Raw genomic sequence first — 19,597 nt, 5'->3', positions numbered from 1 at the left:
TATATATAAATTTCGTTTGAATTTTAGGTAGTTAAATTTCAGCATTGTTTTTTAGATATTTGTACTGCGCAAAGCAGTTTAAGATTTAAATTTAATCAGACTGAAAATAGTTGATAAATAAATTTAAATAAAAGTTTAAACTCCGACAGAAGTTATCAGCTATAAATGTTTAACAAAGTTTAAGGCAATGTTTTAACTATGATGGGCACTTATTAATTATTTTATTACTGGCCTTTGTATTTTAAATTTGTTATATGTAATAAATATCTACGTGAAAATACTAATTACGAGACAAATTTAACAGCTCTTAATACATAATTTGTGAATTGTGAAACTAAAACTATATTTAAAGCTCTAATAACAGTTTTTGTTCATAGCTTTGTAGACTATTGACTTAATATACAAGAAAATTAAGTATAAATTGTGCAAAACTACCAATGAAATACAATAAATTGTATGAATTTAACTTATGCAAATAATATTTTTATAAGTAAAAAACCTAATGACGTAACTACAACATGCCCGTTATCTTTCTTTTCATAATTTATTTATGAACTATAATACTTTTTAAAAAGAGTTATGCAATTTCTGATATACTTTTTGTACTGCGTAATGCAGTTTTAAACTGATAACTCTTCTATCGATTTAAATAAGTAAAAATCATACAGTACAATATATTTTAACACAATGATATTAGATCAAGTTACAATCACTAAAAAATGTTAATAATAAACTTTTTGTATATAGATGATATGATATCAAAATGTTTTAAACTTTATCAATCGTCTTTACAATGCTTAATATTTTTGTTAATGCATTAGAAAAGCCGTGTACTTATTCGAGAATAAAAAAACTTTATTTTTTTTATTGAAATAAAACTATACAGTCAAAAATATATAATCATCTTTTAGGTAATATATCACTTAATAAAACTAACACTTGCATTTTGTTAAAATCTCAGTTCAAAAAATAAATGAATATTTTTTAAAATAAGAAATAAATATATACTCTACGAAATTTTTGCAAAACCTTTTCTTAGTTTTAGATAGTTACTATTATTCAATATATTTGTAATGCAAAAAAGTAATATAAAACTATTTATATCTAAAATAACTTAATAAGCATTAATTTATTTAATTTTTAGTAAAATTAACTTAAAAATAAACATTAATTTTAAATTGGTCAAACCATTTTGTTGCTTTCAATTAAGGTTTAACCAGGTTTTTAAAGTTTATGAAACTCTTAAAAAATTTAAAATATCTATAAAATTTTTGATTAAGGTATTAGTTTAAGGTGTATTAAAGTTCAGTATTTTAGCTTATCAATTTTTCTTTTAGGATTTTTGCTAAAACAAAAGCACAATAAAAACGGAAACTTACGGATATAGTATAAACTTAATCTTCTATTTAAATTTAAACTTTCAATTGTTTTGCTTAAATAAATAAAATGTTAACTGTTAGGAGTTAAATTTTACTAGCTGTTTCAAAAAACATAATAATATTTAATACTAGTTTTAATTATCAAACCTTATTCAGTACGATAAAAGTATAGTTTAAAAATTTATATTGAATTTATAATTCATAATCAAGTTTAAATATATGATTTTGCGGTAATAACCTAAATTTTAGCATATTTAATTAATATAAAAATCATAGTTACTAACTAATTAAGCAAACATAAAATATTTAAACACACAGTTAACTGTAGTAAAAATAATTGTAATTACAAGAGTAATCTAAACTTTTTCAAGTGGTAAGAATTTAGTCGAAATTTTATCATCAAAAATATTCCAATGATTCTTGATAAGCAAATAAATTTTTTGTAAACATATATTTACTTAACAAAAGTTAGTGCTTTCTACATTTATAGCAACAAGTAGTGTTTATAGCAACTAAAATAAGTTAAGTAATTAGCTTAAAATTAAGTTAATAAATTAGGATTTTAATCAGTCTGTTATAATGATTCTTTTAATATAGAGAAAATTTTTGTAATAAGTTATAAATTTAAGAAAAAAAAATTATGAATTAAAAGTACTAACTTATACTCATACTTAAAAACACTGATTAAACCAAACTACTTTAAAAGCAACTAATTTATTTTTATAGCGTTTTTCTGATTTGCTTCTATAATTCTTTAAAACAATACTTTTTAGAAATTTAGAAATTCTTAACAAACTAAAAGAAATTAACTTCGAAAACTAGTTTATAGTATGCCTAAAAGCACTTTTTTTTGATTATAATTTAAACAACTAAACAATATACTTATTATTCTACTTGTATGTGAATCAACCTTAGAATAATACTCTTATAAACTGATTAATGTGTTAATTAAATAATAATCCGAGTACAGTCTAAATGTTTTTATATAATTTTGGAATAATTTTACTTTAAATTTATTTGTATAAACACAAATCGTAACTATGATAAAATCATATTATATTTATATAAAGAATTTTGCTAAAATGTACTAAATATTAACATACTGAATTAATTGTTTTTTATTTGGCAATACTTGTACCGCAGACAATTGTGGTTTAAAACACTAATTCCAAACATTAAAAATAATCTTACATTTTCTGTTAAACTTCAAATTGTTTATTATTTGTATACTAAAAATTAATCTTTTATTTTTTATAATCCAAAAAACTTCTACCTCTACTTTTAACTTTGTATTAAACAGTATACCCTTAATACTTTAGGATTTTTTTTAATTAAAAAAATATTTTAAAGTTTTATGTAAAACAAAAATATATCTTCTTAAAAGATTAATCTATTTCTTAAACGAGCATATATTATCTACTAATAACATTTTAAACGTAGTAAAACTTGATATACCGTAAAGTAATATTGTCTTGTTTTAGTTTAATTTTTTTTTTTCAAACATTTTTTTTCTATCTGTCAACAAATATTGTTTTAAGTTGTTTCAAGTAAAAACTCTAAATGTATACCAAATATTTTTCTAAAAGATCTTTTTTTTTTAGAAATATTCAAAAAGATTTTTTAATTCAATTTTAATTTTGACTTGTTATATTAATTTAATAAGATCTGTTTCCAAGTTATAATTAAATTATACACTTATAAGTTTAAGTTTTTGAGATGCAACACTTTAGATTTGTTTATATTTTTATGTGTAAAAAAGTTTTTAAAATACATTATATAAAAATAATTTTGTTCAATGCAGTTTAAAATTTTTTCATACTTAACAAATTCAGAATATTTTCCGATTGAAACCTTGTAGTGAGTAAAATATATATATTTTTTTATTGTTTTTTAATAGATTGTTTATTATAATTCTATTTAATTAGCATAAATAAAGTTAATTAGTTTTCTATTGGTTCTACAGTAGTAAAATTAGCTTTAAGATATTCTGGTTTGTAAGCTTTTAGCGTAAACATAAAGCTTTTAGCGTAAATATGTGTTTGTGTCCTTACAATTTAACATTCTTAAACTACTTATTAAAGTTATAAACAAAGTTGTTAATAATAGATATCTATTAGTTTCTATCATATTATAAAAATAAACCGCGCACATCAAGTATGCTTTTTTTTCAGTTTTAGTTTAATCGGTATAAGTGCTCAAAGCAGTACAAATTTTAACTGCACACTTTTTAATAACTTTAAAGCAATTGCTGAATATATAAAAACTTCATATTATACTTTTTCGGTAACATTGTTTTTATGTCATCACAACTTTCATATTTAAAATAAGAATTTATGAGTTTAATTACGTACGTAGTAAACGGTTATTTAGTTTTGTTTCTGTTTTACATTGTTCTTAATTCATTACCTAATTAATGTGATAATATAACAAAATATTTTGTATATCTTCATTAAATTTGCATATCACAACTATTGTTATATTTAAAAGAACCAGTAGATAATCTTATGGAACCTATAATTAGAGCTATCTACGGTTGTATTATAAAAAAAAAACAAAAATAAATCGTCTTAAAATAATGTAACAGAAAAGATAACAATTTACTTACACTAGACATCAGTTCAAACGAAATAAGTTTAAAACCACATTTTTGTGGTTCAAATATTGGACAAATGATTGAAGCATAAATAATTACGATTTAGTAAAAATATACTTAACTTAGTTTGGCAAAATAATCGGGATTAATGTGCTCACGTCACTAAAAATGTTTTCATGTAAAAAGAAGTTTAAAACATTTTTTTTCGAATTTACAACCGTTAAAATATTTAATCATTTAGTTTTTAATAAAAATACGATTATTTCCCGTCATAGCTACGGCTTATATGTTTAAAAAATATTTTCTACAAATACATAAGTTTTAACCTGTTATTTAGTTTTTACTAGTTTAAGCTTGCTTAATTATTGATTTCAACTGCTTAATAATTAAGTTTACTTAATTGTTTGAAATATTTTTGTAAACCATTTAAAGAAACTTTTTTTAAGCTGATTTTTGTCAAATTACAATAAAAAATTCAAAAGTATAAAAATAAAACAATATTATGTAAATTAAAGTTTTGTAAAACTCTTTCTTAGTTTTATAAAAAGTAGATGTAATCAAATCAGCTTCATACATACAGAGTTTTTTACACATCAAAACTTAATACCGACAAAAGATGAAATAGTTTTAACATTTTTACTGATAAATTATTGTTTTAGGTTTTTTAACTTTGATTATTTAAAATTGTATAAAATGTTTGTTTTTTATGACTTACATCAAATGTACTGTTAATAAATGAAGTTGAATTAAACCAAAATTTCGAACCTTGACTCTGAGTCGATTAAATGTGAATCTTTAAACCTTGACTATGAACTTCAAATTCATAAACGTAAACTCTGATAATGAAGTTATTAAAAAAGAATGCAGTTTAGTCGTGTTTGTCTTGGCATAGCAAATATAGTATTCCATTTGTAAAGTCTTTCTCTTTTTATATTTTTAATAAGCTTTATTATTTAATTTTAATCTACAAGTGTACATGATTAAAACATTTTGCAACAACTATATGATTATTTACGCACGAAGTTTATATAAATTTTACTTATATACTGTTCAAATTGTTATTAAAAGATATATCTAAGAACAGTGTCAGTCTATTTACCTAAAGTAGTAAAAATTGTTACATGATTTTTAAAATGTTTGTTATAATGTATCTAACTAGAAAGAATTGTTGATGACATAAAAAGCAAATCAGACTTACCTAATAGAAGAACTCATATGAAGTGCTATAATAGTTTAACTATATTGACTGTATAAAAAATTAATGCTTTTTTTTAATTTTCGAAAATTTTAATTTTTATCAAAGTATGTTTCATGAACATTTATCTAAAGCCATAGAATTTTCAAAAAGCTTCACAGAAGCTAAAAGTAAGACATTAGCTAAATGAGCATACATGCAACACAATTGTCACTTATGACAATCAAACCTTATTAAAAAAAAGATAGCAACAGCCAAATTGATGTACCAATGGGTTCGATCGTCGGGGAACTTTGAAACCTAATAGGTTTCTATGCCTTTAGCAAACTTAGTCACTTAAAAAACTATAAAAATATCGGACTTTATAGGAATGACGGTCTCCAAATAATAATCAGAATATTAAGACAATAAAATTTTTAATGAGCTCGGCATTAAAATAAGGATTGATATAGGTGCGACTAAATGTACTTTCCAAGATATATCCCTAGATACTGCTAATAATACTTTCAATCCATATCTAAAAGTTTACAGCACTAATTATACTAAACAAACATTCGAACATCCGTCCACTACCAAAAAGAACCGCCCAAAATATACAATATTTAAAGTAAAAATTACAAAAATTTTTACAAGAATTCTTTTTTACATCAACATAATTTCTTTGGATAAATAGTTTTATGAACTTTGTTGAATATGCAAACATGATATAATTGAAACTAGATAAGAAACATTTATGTATTTTTTTGAAACTAGAAAATATAAAAACAGCAACTTTTGTTTATTTTTGTTGTATTTAATTGTATGAAACTCTGATAAGTTGTTGATTAAATAGTCTACACTTTCAATAACGCTATTCAAGTAAACTTTTTAAGTGTTTGTATTGTGTATAGCAGTTTAGAATAATTATTCGAATTATTTTAAATTTTTTTAGCACAAGTTGCTTTTAAATATTTTAAGAAACTTTAAAAATTGTGTTTTTAGCAAACTGTTATTAAAATAAAAGATTTTAAAACTAGTAGTTATAATACCTAACTAGTAATAGATGAAAAACTTTAATTCCCGATTATTTTAAAATAAAAGTTTGTTTTGCTTCTCTATTACTAATAATTAAGTTCTGTAGTATCTATTTTTATGTTTTCAAAAAGAACAATAAATAATTTTGTCAAATAGATTACAATTCTAAAAGAAGCTGTTTAAGTGTAATAGTCTTCAATGTTAAAAATGTTAAGCTAAACATTAAACTTTTTGATTACTTTATTGACACTAAAACGTTGTTTAAAAATATATTTTCAAACAGAGAACTTAAGTCAAACATATCTTTAAAGTTTTAAACTGAAGTGCGTCCATTTAAGTTTTAATTAAAACTAAGTACTAGTTTTAGTATGAGTGTATTTAAAGTCACTATTATTTGTGGAACAAACATTTAACATACAAATAGCTCGTACTTGACATTTGCAATATAAATATATTCAGAAACCAAAAATTAGATAAATTGTTTAAAGTTTTGTTAAAATGTCACTACGAAAATTTAACGTTCATCTATTACATTATCTTGTTTTAATAGCATTACGTATATAATCAACATTAAAGTAATTAAAATTTTTTGACAACAAGTATAACTAAGCTAATGCACCTATAACAGCAAAAATGAACTGTAGAGAATTTTATTTGAATAATTAATAAACAGCTGTACAGACTCTATAAGTTTTATTTTCTTAGAATAAACAGTTTTAGTATCACGTTTTAAAATATCGCAAATTGTTTTTTTAAGAAGCATGACTTAAATTGAGATAAATTATAAAAGTATTAAACCTTTAGACAAGTCTTGATTAATAATTCTTTTTAACTGGAAGTTTTTATTAACTTTGTATATGATAGCTAAGAAAAATTTTTGTAAAGATGATAATAATACTTGTTAAAAAATATTTCTAATAATATATAGATTTTATCTTTATTTATAAGTGAATCATTGGATACTTAAAACTTATGTTCTATTGTACTTAGCAAATTCAACTTATAGTTAAGCATTTGATTAAATTAAGAAATGGTGTGATGTCTAGATCAAAATTTGTTTCTATAGCCTTTTACAAAAATATACATTTGGTGCTGTAATGGACTTCTTCTTTGAACAAAAATAAATAAGATATAAGAAACATTTTTAATAAAAACTGTTTATTTTACTACAACTCTTTCAATTTGACTTTTGTTCACATAAGGATAAACTTAAATTCAATCTCTTATTATTAACAGAATATCTGATATGCTGAGATATAAATTCATGTTTATCAATTAGTCAAGGAGTATAAATTTACACAGTTTAAAGGTATAGAGAGGTGAGTTAGCATTTAAAAAAATATTTTAAATTAAAAAAAAAGAATGAACCTAATTTTAGCAGTAACAAAAAAAAAATACTCTGTGAATTTTTTAGAATTCTAAAATGCGTAACTCACCGAGAGTGCGTAACGTCACGAGTGCGTAAAAATAGGAGAGGTTACTGTAATTACATTTAAGCCGGAAATAAATTAGAAAAAAAAACTGACAACAACGATCAAACTATTTTTCTACTGTATAAATATTATAGATAGATTACATATTTATATATTTATATACTTTAGTTGCCTATATCACATCAGAAAGGAAATTAATTAAGGACACTATAAAACATAAGCACAACTAAATAACCTTATAGAACCTACTTAGTTTGATTCATAAAAGAAATTTTTAATTGTGAAAGTTGTGATAACGTAAAAATAATATTACTGTAGACTTAAATACGATTTATTTTATATTCTCAGCGATTGTTTATAAAGTTTATTAAAATGTGTAGTTTAATATTTGTTCTGATTTAAGAAGTTTATAACAATTACACTAGTAGTGAAAAAAATTACCCAGTAGATTTGGTTGGTTTATTTTTTTTTTATTATTTTATTTTAACACTAGTAGTTTATTTTATTTAAATAAAAACTAGTTTATAACGGAGTTTTGAATAGATTTATGTCAACTTGTAATGACGCAAGCACAAATTTCCACCAAAAGCTTAAGTTAATTTGTTTATAAAAACAACGACATGGAAAGAAAAACTATAAGTTTAGTTTTTACTGTTATTGATGCGTAATGCTGACTTTAACTAAGTTAAGCTAGACTTTGATTATTAGTAAAAAATTGGTATAGACTTATTAACATAATAAGCACCATTTGCCTAAATGTGTGATCAACTTGTTACGTTGTCACTAGACTATCAAGTTACTAAAATAAGTTTTCAGATAAAGTATTAAAAATAATAGTTGTGCCTTGAAAAAAATTGAAGTCAAAATATTTTTTCATAAAATATTTTAAATAAAGTTAATCAAATTAAATGGGTAATATAATAAAACTAATCTATTAAATATAGTTTTGAAAGAACTCATTTTGTCTTTGAACTAGTTTAAATTAATAACTCTAAAAGTTTTAAACTAACTTTAAGTTAAACTCATACAAAGTTGTCACAACTTTAGAATAGTTTGGACTTTTTTTAACAGTTTTTAATGAATAATTAATATTGGCTAATTTTTTTTTTACTTCTTTCAAAACTTAAGCTACTTTGCAGTTTCTTTCAAGTCTCAGACTAGTTTTTATGGCTTTGAAATGTGTTTTTTAATGTTATTAATTAAATTTAGCTTTTAAGTCCTTTTATGTATACAGTAATTTATTTTGTGTTAAACCTTAAATAGCTATCTTTTTTTTATACAACTTGTTTAATAACTTAGGTTGACCCAATCATGCTTATTTTCTAACTGATTCATTACTTTGCAACCCTTTGAATAACCAGCTTAATTTTTAAATATATTTTATAGTTGCCAAACAATTACGGTAGTTTGAACCTTTTTAAAAACTTAGGCTGGTTAAAGTTATTTGTAAAACCACTCAGGATACTTTTATTCTAATGAAACCTGAGTTTTTTGTTGTTTATCTAAAATTTTATTTCCGTTTTTAACTGTTAAGTTTTTGAGTTTTACTTTTTTTTTTTAAACTAGAGTCAACTTATATTAGTTTTTGGTGACTAGGCTTAATATTGATTTCAAAATTGTCAATCTCGATAAAATTATATCCTTTAAAATAGTGAGAAATTAGAAACAGACATTACCTCAAGTTGAGATGACCAGTAAATACTGCTTTCAACAAAAAATTTTGCTATATGTCTTTTTTTTGCCCTTTTGTTCAAATACATAATTTTGTAGTCGTTAGCAAATATGACATACAACATAAGAACAAAGTTCACAAATAATAATTATTATTTTTTAATTATTAAAAAGATTTAAAATTGCATAAGAGTTTTTTACTATAAATGATTTGAAAAGTTGTAATGTGATAATACTTTTCTTGATAGTTTACCTACTGTTATAGTATTTATACAAAGAAAATTAATGCATTTGTGTGACGTAGGCACAATAATACCTTAGAGTTTAAAAAATAAAATTCCATAATTATTTACTAATTTTGCAACTTGTATGCTGCCCAGAGCTTCGATTTTTTTACCACTACAATTGTGGTTTAAATTGATCATAGGCTTAAGTAGCACAATATTAATAATATCTTATTAAAACATAAAATATTATTACTTTTATAAATAAAACTCGCAAATAAAGTTTATTAACCTGTTTTAAGTATATGATCGAACAAAATTTTTTTTAAATAATTTGTAATGTGGTTAATGTTTTTTTTTTATAATTAAATGTACTTATTTATTGGTTGTAGTTATCTACAAATATTTTTTAATCAATTTACCAAAATTCTAAAGAAATTAGATTAATAATTAAAGTTGTGGTTTTTGCAGATTTTTAGATACTTTAAACAAAATATTTATAACTTTTATTAAGTAAGTAATACAAAATGTTTTTTAGGCTTACAAACTAATTTTAAAATATAATTCAATAATTGATAAACAAATTGAATATAATTTAATAAGTTAATCACAGCAACATAAGCAGACATAATTTAAAAATAAATCATACAATCTCTAAAACAATGAATTATAATACTCGTACTTTTAAACTAATTATTTTTATTTTAGCATATACAATAACACAACAAAAATGTAAGTTGATAAATAAATCTATATAACAATTTGTCAACAATAAATTGTTATTACAAAGCATAATAACTATCGTAAAAATTGTTTAAAACGTTTTACTTTAAATAGTTATAACTTTAAATTGCAATCGACTTGTACTGAGGATTTTGTACTGCGCAGTCCAGTTTATAACAAAATTATGCTGAAATTTTTTATTCTCGTAAATATTATTACGCTACACAATTAGTTGTACATTTTTCATACATTGTAGTACTATAAGATTATCAAATAAAGTTCCTAATGAGATAACAAGAAAATTTTCGTAGCCTATTTTAAGTCAATAAAAAGCATCAAAAATTTTTACTCTAATCCAAATAACCAAAGAAATTTTTAAAAAAATCGCTTTTAATAGTTACTCTTATACAAGTATAGAACTTACTAGAAAAACGTTTGTTTTAAAAAACATGATTTTACTATTAAGTCGCTAATAATTTATTCACAACAAAATTTCACGAAAAGCACAAGTTTCACAACTTCTTAAAAAAATAAAACAATATATTAATTTAAAAACATGTTTATCAGGATATAAATAAAAAAAAAATCTTCTAATTACTTAAAACAATAACTTTAACAATACTTATTCTAGCATATTGCTAGTAGAAAAAAGGCATTAGTAATAGTATGTTATGCATTTGGTATTAATCAATTTAGTTAGTTTTTACACTATTTTGTAAAAACTAATCTAATTAATCTAATTGTATTAGTTTTTTAATTAGCTATTTGTAACCGCGATTTAGTAGGAAAACTTTTATTGCATTAACATAGTCTACAACTAACTTAAATTTAAAAAAAAATCCTTTAGATTAAAGTATTTTACATAAACAATTTTGCTTTTGTACGAAGAAATATTAAATAGTTTTACTATGAGCGTTATAGTTAGATCTTTAAATATGTTCTTACTGCGAAAAGTTTTTCACTTCGACAGTATTCGTATCGCAGATTTTTATTTTAATTTACCATAAAAAACTAGAGGTTTACTTGAATTTAATTTTATTCAACACACATACAACGCTCACTTTGAAACTCCATTCGTTTTATTTTGAATAGTTAATGTTAAGTAACTTGAAATTTTTGAAAGGTATAAATTTAAAGTTAAATTTACACAAAGAAAGTCATTATGATTTATTGATACGTAACTATTTTAATACACTAAAAATTTTAACTGAAAATCATTAGAAAATAAAAATGTAGTTTTAAACTATCGTTTTTTGCTCTATTCTAAGTTTGTACTGCATTTTGCTAATTAAATTTCTCACAACATTTATGCAAGTTAAGGTAAATTTTAGGTTTTTTACTTGATTACTTTGTTTAGAATATACTAAATTTTTATTTTTTAACTTATTTTGAAAGATGTAAGTCAGTTGGGAGAATAAAATAAAAGAAATTTTTTTACAAATATTTAAAAAATTCTTATTTAGTCTTTTCTTGCTTTAATAAAGGGTATGGCAAGTATATTGTTATTGGTGCTATGTAAATAAAGTGTTTAATGCTAAGTAATGATAAAATTAAATCAAACATTGGTTTTATGCCAGTTTATTCTCAGTATAAACGTAGTCAGTTGAAACTATTTTACGCAGTACAAATACTTTAAACAGCATCCTACGAAAGTTGTTTAAAGCTATGACTATCTGTATTGATTATAAATGATTATATAAACAATTTTTGGTATAGTAAAAGTTTTCTAAAAAGTTTACACTATTTTTATTTGATAGATTATTTATTATAACTTCATAAGAATATTAAATGATTTCAAATAAAAAAATTGTCAGCAAACCTAAAATTAAAGTAATAATTTATGTTTAAGTTTTTTTAAACCACATTTTTCTGTGGTACAAATAACCGCTTAAGACGCATAGGTTAAATGATCAAATTTAAGATGAATATATTATCAAGTTTCAAGGCAATATTATTGTAACTTTAATTTTAATGTCACTCTTATACTTTATTGTATAATTTTCAAAAAAAGTAACTTGATAAGAGTAAATATATAAAAGGTCTATATAAAGTTTAAAACTTAAATTTAATTTAAAGTGAACAACAAAGTAGTTGTCAAAGGATATTGACTTAAAATAAATTAATAATAAACTATTGAGCATCTTTATTTTTTATTTTGAATGAGTAAAATTATATCTAAATAGTAATAATAAAAGGATTCTTTTAAAACCAATATGATAACAATAACACCAGACTGAAAACTTTATTTAGATTCAATCGGTTATAATTTATTTCATATTTATTAAAAAATAAAAAATTTCATAAGTAGTAAAAAAGTAAATTCTATACAGAATGATAACTGGTCATTATAAGAAAAAATTATTGTTATCAAGGATGTATTTTATGTTAAATACAAAATTAAAATAAATTGAACCACAAAATAAAAAAACATTAGAACCACATTCTTTGATAAGAGATAAGAAGTAATAAAAAAATTCTTTAGAATTGATCAATTATGATTCAACTTTAACTTTAAACTTATTTGTAAGTTATAAAACATTATTCTATGAAAGTTATTATGCTTTTATTTAACACATTTTAAAAAAATACTTTATTATATCAAGTTTTCAAGATATTTGATAGAAATATTTACATTATCAGAAATATTAATTAATTACAAACATTAGAAATACTTTACTCGTAAGAAACATTTTAAATGATAAGTTCACTTGTTTTACTTTCTATTTTTTTTCATTTATATAGTACACTTGCAATTTAAATTATGTTTTCTTTTTTTTTACTGTATAACAATCATTTAACAAAAACTGGCTTTCCCGTATTTTTTCATTATAAATTTAAAATATTAACCGATTAGTTTTTTACAAAGATATTAAATTGTATTATTTTGCGTTTAAAACATATATATTTATAAACTACTTCACGCAGTATCAATACAAGTCCTTTAACCTTACATAAATTTTAGAATCTTTTTATTATTTACAGAGAAATTCATAAAAATAATGAAAGAAATGTATAACTACATATTTACGGTATTTACATTTAAAATAAAACTTGTAATTTGTAAATTAGAAGTTTGTGAATTTTTCTTTTTCTGGTCTTTATATTATGCCTTAGATAAATATAAAACATCCTCAGTTTTTTAGTAGTACTATCTACTTAGTTTAAAAATGTATTAAACATAGTTTTAAGTATGCTAATGTTATTGTGCACAAACTAAATGCACTATACTCATAAAACTGTTGTTTTAATTTAAATACCCATGGAAGAGTTATAATGAGGGTGATTTAATTCTGGCAAATTTGCTTTGAAGTATTTAGTAGTATTCATAGTATTTACAAAGTTTTATTAACTAATCACAAAATTTATACAGTACTGAAAATTACTGTGTTTAATAATTTAATAATACACTAAATAAATACTTGTTGTCTTGGCAGTATTTGGGATTTTCTTGTTCTTAAAATAATTATTGTTAAATAAAATACTGATAGTAGACAAAATAAGTAGAACAAGATTTACTTAGAGTAGAATTATTAAGCTAAGTAGAAAAAGACAAAAAGTAATATTAATCTTCAGTTTTGAATTTATTCAACTAGTAAATCTATTTTAACATATATTTAGTAACACCATTAGATATTATAACAGTAAAGTTAAATAATACACTAAAAGAAGTTTTTTAAAATGATAATTTTAACAAAAATTTATACCATTTATAAACTGCTTTACGCAATACAAATACTACTGGAAGTTTAATGATTATTTTGAAAAGCTATCAAAATTTATGGTTTTATATCAAAAATTTAAAAATATGTTGTGGGAAATTACTTGTTACGAGACTACAAATTTTAATTTCAAAGCATATTTTTTGATGCCGTATTCTACACTATTAAGTTTGAAAACATTCTCTAAATTGACGTTAAAAAATATCATTTAACTTAATTGAAGATAATGTGAGTTATATATGAAATGCATCAAAAGGTAGGGACAAAATCATGTTAGGCAGGTAAAATGATTAATATATAGTATATAATATTGTACTAAGAGTAACAAAAAAGTTAAGAAAATAAGTATATAAATAAACCAAATTTAAATATAGAAAACTATTATTTTTTATCATAAAAATTAAGCAGAACATCAAACGTAATCAAAACTTACAAATTATTGAATATTTGGTTTATTTACCATTAATTTTTTGGCAAGTAAAATTTTAAATAGTTTAATACTATAACTAAAAAAAAAGAGCTTTTCTCCTTTAAATTAAAAACCTTTATAATATAAAATTTTATGTTTTTCTTAGCTTCAATATTTGTACTGCTCAAAGCAGTTTAAAATAGTTAAACTAAGTAACTAAGTATTAAAGCATAGAACAGTTTTTGATACTAGTGTTTCTAATTTAACATTCGATTTTTGTATAAAAAAAGGTATAAATAATCAAATTAGTTCTCAAATCTACACGAATCCTTTGTTCTGACCTTTTTTTTCTAACCTTTGTTAAAGTCCCTAATACTTTTTTAAAGAAATAAAAATAGTATGTATTTGTATATATTAATATGTTGTTGTGTTGTATAAACTTTAAAATCAAAGTTAATATTAAACATAAAATGTCATTCTACGATTAATATTACCAGTTTGGAAATTACAAGTTTTCAGCAAACAAGTTAAAATTTAATTTTTTAGAAACCTTTTTAGCTAGGTTTATACTTTGCTAAAATCAGAATTTGCTCGAATATCTGTTCAGTAGGGTAATTATTATTTTCAATAAGTTTAACTTAAAAAATTAAAACTCAATATGTTGTGGAAAAAAATTAACTTTTAATTGCACAATCTAACAAAAAATATTTAGTTATTTAAAAAATATATTTTACTGACAACTTTAAAACACAGTGATATTAAGTAGAAAAAATACACTATCCACTAATTGTTTTGTTCCTTCTAGAAAGAATAAAGTGCTTTAATATTTTCTCTGCAAATTGTCTTGTATGATTCTGATAATTTTTACATCAGCTTATAAATCTATTTCAGCATATTGTAAAAAAAATCAACTACAAAAAAAAATAAGTTGTCTCATTTATGTTATAAATTATTTTAAAAAATAGCTTAAAAAAAGTTTTAACCGGTATTTTGTTGCTACGTCATAGAATTTACTTAAAAATAAATTGTTCACATTTATTTACTTTTGTTAGAAGGTAGCTTCACTTGATTTGAGAATACTATTAGTACTATTTACCATTATTTAATTTTTTTTTACTTTTATTTTTACACTAGATAATCTACTAAATAGATAAATAATTATTTTTTTTTAATTTAAATATACATTTTTAATTAATACTAAAATAAAAGAAAACAATTATTTTTTCTTAGCAGGCTTAATCTTTTTTTTTTGTAATATTTTTTGTTAAAAGAAATATACAAGTTTTTTTGTTACCAAAACCTTTCTTTTTGTAATCTTTATATGATTATCAAGTGGTATTTATCTTATAATAATTACTACTTTATCTCGTAGAATTTGGCATGATTTTAATCTCATGATGAATACCATTTTATGGTAAATGCAAGGTCTGTTAATGCAAAGATGTTTTTTTAAATTTCATATATTTCTAAAGATATGATATAAAAATTGGTATTAATGCAAAGTAGTACAGAACACAAAGTAGTAGTTAAAATAAATAAAAAACTTTTAAGCAAAAAATAACGTTAATTTAAGTATTAAAAATTTTTTTACACATAGTACAGATGACTATTAACAACCCTTTTAAAACTAATAATCAAAATCAAATAATAAATGTACTTAATCAGTATTTTAGTTTTTAGGTTATATATTTAAGACTTTGTAATTAGTTAAAATTTAAAACTGAACATAATTAATATTTTCTTTTTGTTTAAAGTTTAAATTATAACATTCAATAGTAGTTTTGAAATGTTGAAATAGTGGTGACGCAAACACAAACTAACACTAAAAGCTGTAATTGTTTCTGTCTGAATCAATAGTAACAAATTAAACAATTTAGTTCTATTTAGTAAACGCTATCTGTAGTGCGTAAACGGATTTCTTAAAACTAAATCTTTCTCTTGATTTTAAAAATAGAACTTAGTATAGACTTAACAAAATAACTTGCACTTTTTGTCAAGAAGTTCGATTGAAATTTTTGTTCTTGATTCACTAGAACAATAGAAAAATAAAAAGGTTAAACAGTTAAACATAAATAATACGAATGACATAAAGTTTGAAATCGAACATATTTTCATGAAATATTTTCAATAAAGTGTCATCAAATAAATCGGGTATATTTAAAAAAATATTTTTAAGAAAGAACTAAATTATTATCGAAAGAGCCAATCGTAAGAAAGTCACTTCTTTGATGTTGTATACTATCGAAATATCATGTCAGCACATGGAAAGGGAGCAAAAATTAAAGTCAAATAGTCGTTCATTACGCGCTGGAATTCAGTTTCCGGTCGGTCGTAATCACCGTCTGCTGAGAAAAGGATACTACAACGAACGTGTTGGTGCCGGAGTACCAGTCTACCTGGCTGCAGTATTTGAATACTTGAGTGCAGAAGTGCTCGAGTTGGCTGGAAATACAGTCCGTGACAACAAGTATCTTGTATTATTCTCCGTCATCTTCAACTTGCCATCTGCAACGACGAAGATTTTAACAAACTTATTAATTTAAACTGTTATAACGTAACAACGTTTTTTGAGTTCTTTTTTTTGTGAGTTTTTCTTTATATATTGTGATGTTTGTAATAAGTAGTCATGTGATGGGTGGTTAAATTTAAACTGCTGAAAGCAGTTAAAAATACACAACTATAAATAATGCAAAGCATATAAAGTTTTATTTGATATACAGTTTACATCCAACGGTATAAAGATTTGTAAATTTATACATATATTGAGTAGGCAGACTTAACAACTATCGGACTAAAATAATAAATGTTTTAGAAAAGAGGCTCTGAAGTTTTACCGATAAGATTAGCTACTAAGTTACAGCTGGCTGATTTGTAAACTTTGTTAAATTTTAAAATAGGTTAATACTTTTTTAAACTCTTATCAATATTTATTTGACTTATGAAGCAATATTAATAAAGTGTTTCCGAACATTTTATCCTAGTCATAACAAAAAAAGTACTGTAAAAGTTTTATGATGTTGTATATCAAAATTGCTTAAGCGATTTTGTTTTTTTTTTAAAATAATATCTTTTTAAATCTAAGTGGCTATCAGTCCAGTGTAAGATTATCAGTTTAAGATTAAAAGTTATCAGTTAAAAGATAACTTAAAAGAAGTTCTTTCAAAGTTCTTAGTATCTTAGAATTTATACAAAAACATTAAAGAATATTTTGCAATTTTTCTGTTATTACGTAACTACATAATGCTTAAAAAGATATTCTTTAAAAAAATAGACCATTCTAAGAAGTTGACTTGTACAAGAAGTTTTTTTCGCAGATTTAAAATAAATCTTTCTTTTCATTACAAAATAGTTTTAAGTATTTAACGATGACAACTTTAATAAAATTCTTACTTTCAAATTGAACATCTAAATTCATTCAAAAATTTACATACAAATACACATGTATGGGAAACTTATACTTTTTATTAAACTATTAAGATATATATAGAAGAGTTTGCATCAATTTTACAAAATGTTATCTGTTACGTCATTACAGTTTTTACATGTATAAATAGTTTGTATGTTAAAAAAATTATCTAAATAAGTTTTGTTTCGGTCTAATTTTCGGTTAAATTTTTAGAAAAACATAAACTTTAAACAAAACTACCGGTATCTAGTGTTGTTCAAATTTTTTTACTGTAGCATTATGTTATTTAGACTAGTATATTTAAAAAAACTGATCAATTTATAAGTCAAATTATGTTAAATAGCTTACGAAATGAAGAACGATATGAATGTAGTTAAACTTAAGTACAATTTCTTAATGTTTTCTATAAATTATAACAAAAACGTTTTAAAACATTTTAGGTTAAGTATATAAACAAAACTAATGTTTTATCTTAAAAGTATTTGACGAAGCATGATATCTGCTTAACAGTTGATTAATTAATCTAAAGAGCAAATATATAAGTTTATAATTAAATTTATTTGAAATTTGCTCTTTTTTTAATTAGCATAACAAACAAATATTCGTTGAGTTTTTTTTAGTTTAGGCATCGTTATTATTTAGCTGCTTGTATACACGTATGTATTAGTTATCGTAATTAAAAAAAAATAAATATTATATAAGTTTCCATTTATAACTTCTAAAAAAACAAAATGTCAACAACTAAAATCGGTAAAAGCAGTATTTTAAACAAATAGTTTTAGATGTTTAAAAGCGATACAGGTCAACAATATATTATAAACTGTCTTAAAAATGCCTCTTCAATTAATATAGAAAAGTTATAGCATAAAGTTTATCAAAAACTAACATAAAAATTAGCAGAGTCCACTTTAACACCAACATCTAAGACTTAATGCATAATGTGATTGATTTTGATTAAAAACAAATTTTTCTCCACATAAAGACAATGACAGAACAGTATAACACTGAAAATTTGCAACACAAAAAACTCCTTCAGTTCAATTAACTAAAACATTAAAAATATTTAAACTTTAAGCTCTAAGAAAAGTTTTAGCATATGAAGTAGCTGGCCTAGTGACATGGTTTATTGCTCACAAGGGATATGGTTTCATTCATTATGGTGATAAAGACCGTAATATTATTAATTCGACATTACTAAAAATAACCCTAACAAATTCTTAAGGTAATTTGGACAAGATGTGGTTGTTTAGTTTGATGTTGTAATGAAAGTAAAAAACATGCCACAAGCTGCGAACGTAACAGGATACAACTTCAGATCAGTTAAAGGCTTGATATATGCCCAAGACAGATGGCCAAGTTATAACAAGAGGTTTAACAGGCATCAAAGGCCTAAACAAAAACTTTTTTGGCCAATGACTGTTGCAAATTAAGAGACAAACAACAGAGAAAAAAGCAAAACAATTATTACACCTGACCACAAACAGTCAACCAGACTATAGCGAGACTTTGGATGTTGGCCTAACAAGATCCTTAGCTCACACATCCTTATAAAACGTTGTACTGAAACGTATAGTTAAACTTATAAGAATTACCTTTATCAAAAATCACACAAACAAAGTTGACCGTAAAAATAGTTACGTAATTTGATAAAAAAACTAAAAGTTTTTAAATACCTATAAATATGTTAATGACTATAAACTTTGCAAGAATAATAGATATCAATTTATTATAAACGTTTCTATTTATCTTAAAAGTTTTCTTAGAGGTTTGTATTTAAGTAAGCTGACGCGTAACTTTTAAACCGCGTAAACTTGTAAATTGCTTAATTTTC

General features: G+C 22.7%; 1 pseudogene; it reads left to right on the top strand.

Annotated features, from left to right (window-relative positions):
- Positions 1 to 16,611: 16,611 nt before the first annotated feature.
- Positions 16,612 to 19,196, top strand: LOC145829137 (histone H2A-like; annotated as a pseudogene).
- Positions 19,197 to 19,597: the final 401 nt, after the last annotated feature.

Source organism: Thalia democratica, chromosome 2 (assembly GCF_965202585.1).
Source record: "Thalia democratica chromosome 2, ktThaDemo2.hap1.1, whole genome shotgun sequence".
NCBI lineage: Eukaryota > Metazoa > Chordata > Thaliacea > Salpida > Salpidae > Thalia > Thalia democratica.
The sequence above is the reverse complement of the archived record's forward strand: the minus strand, read 5'-3'. Positions and strand labels throughout refer to the sequence as shown.